Consider the following 2244-nt stretch of genomic DNA (forward strand, 5'->3'; position numbering starts at 1 on the left):
AGCGGGAACCAGCAGTTAGCGTAATGGCTTTGTCGCTGGACTCCCACGTAGTCGACCGCGGTTCGTGTCCCGGATCCGGTGGCTTAAAACTCACACTGGGCGTGTGTGCGTGCGTGCCCAACATCCCGAGAGGAGAATGGAGGAGAAGGGATTGCAGCGTGACCATCCCCGCTGGGGAGTGATTTCTCGCTTTCTGTCTCTATGTCTCTCTCTGTCTGACTGGCAAGCGCACGTGCCCTATAGCAAAAAACCTCTAAAAAAAAAAAAAAAAAAGTGAGAGAAGGTAACCACTGGAGGGAGGCAGGGAAGTCTTTCCTATGGAAATGATCACCAAGACCCAAAAAGTAGACCTGGGCTTTGGGCTCCCAAAAAAGGAAAAGAAGAAGAAGGTGGTCAAAGAACCAGAGACTCAATACTCAGTTTTCCACAATGATAATTATATTTCTGACAGTTTTTCTGTAAGAACCACATCCCTTTGTAAGAATGTGGTCTAAGGACAGGCATCCGAGATGCTGCTAATGAAGAAAAAGAAAAATAAGAATGGCCACAGCTCCCTTAGTGAGGAGCCCCAGAATCTGAGACTCGGTTGCATGTCCTACAGGCAGAAAAGTCACCCAGCCCAAGGAAGCAGTCCCATGGTCACTCTGAGGTCTGCAGGTGGGAGAAGAAGACAAAGAGTAAGTTTTTCTTAACTCTGATTGTGTCCCATGGCTCAGGGACAAAGACCTCCCCAGACTGCAGACCAAGTGAGGAGGTGACCAGACTTGGCAAGAAGCTCAAAAAACACAAGAAGGAAAAAAGGCCAAGGATGGCGCAGCTTTCTCAGTCCAACATCCTTGGCCCTGCAAGGCTGAGGATGCTCTGTAGTTGCTCCAAGGGGAAGGATGGTGAGAAGCAGACAGCCTTAGGACAGAAATGGAAGCAGGGGAGTCCCAGGGAACACAGCAGGAAGATGAAGAAGAAGAAATTTCACCAGGAAGAAGACACCATCTCGGGCCACTCAAAGCTCTCCAGGTCTGTGGAGGGCAGCCATAGAAAAGTTAGCAAAAAGAAACTGGACAAGGTTAAGGCTCCAGACGATACCCCAATAGACGATGTCCTGAAGGCCCTGGCCAAGAAGAAAATTAAGTCCAAGAAAAAGGTGAAGCAGCAAGGCATTGTGGAGCCAACTCTGAAAAGGAAGAAGAAGAAGAAAGAGAGTGGGGCAGCAGGAGCTCCTTGGGAGAAGGAGCCAAACACAGACCTGGTGGTGGTGTTGGAAAAGAAGGGCAACATGGATGAGGCGCACATAGACCAAATGAGGTGAAAGGCCTTGTAAGAAGAGATCGATAATGAGTCGGGCAAAATGAAGCATCTGAAAACTGGAAGATGGGAACCCAGTTTGACCAGTGGTATACTGCTGGTTCTGAAAGTGAGGAACAGAAACTGAAATTTCTCAAACTTACAGGTGGCTTTAAAAACATCACCCCTTCATCTAGCTACTCCACTACCTTGGATGGACAGTCCAACATGGCCCTCAGCAAGAAGGCAGCGGATAGCGTGCAGCAGGACTACCACTGCACCATGGGCTGGAAGCGCAACCGCAGAACGGGCCTCGGCTTCTCCACTGTCCTCAACAAAATCTTTTATATTGACAGAAACACCTCTAGGTCAATCAAGTTGGAAGATTAAACTGTAGTGTTTGTCCCCCCAAATTGCTTTCATTACTCAGTCTTGCAGGAAAGCCATCTGATAGTTGTCTCGAGTCAAACACCTGCAAGGATTAAGGACAACTATCCTGATGGGCTTGAATGATCCGGGGTAGGGGCAGCGCACTGTTCAGGGGCCAAGAGAATGACTGACCGAAAACAACAGCTGTCCAGACATTCCATCCCTGTTTGCAAGACCTCAGTGTATATAGTAATAGCAGGCAACGTGAAGAGTTTAGCAACTGCCAGGCACATCCTTTAAGTGCTTTTCTTGCATTTATGCATTTAATCTTCATAATGGGTGCTATTATTATCCCCTTCTTATAGATGAGTCAACTAAAGTTCAGGGATAAAGTAATAAATTGTCCAGGGTCACCCAGCCAGTAATTGACAAGTATTGTACTTTTGTACCCAAATCTTAAACCAATATTCATTACTCAGAATGGCTCCTCTAGGGAATTTCACCCAGAATATTTGTTGGGGATTAAAATGCCTTTTGATTGAAGAAACAGAAGTTTTATGACATGCCTATATTACATACAGGAAGTAGAGTCAG

General features: G+C 46.8%; 1 pseudogene; it reads left to right on the forward strand.

The window, feature by feature from the left end:
• The first annotated feature begins 323 nt into the window (after positions 1-323).
• LOC102469747 (lysine-rich nucleolar protein 1 pseudogene) lies at positions 324-1671 on the forward strand (annotated as a pseudogene).
• Positions 1672-2244: the final 573 nt, after the last annotated feature.

Source organism: Tupaia chinensis, unplaced genomic scaffold, assembly GCF_000334495.1.
Source record: "Tupaia chinensis unplaced genomic scaffold, TupChi_1.0 Scaffold147282_1, whole genome shotgun sequence".
In the NCBI taxonomy this organism is placed as follows: Eukaryota; Metazoa; Chordata; class Mammalia; order Scandentia; family Tupaiidae; genus Tupaia; species Tupaia belangeri.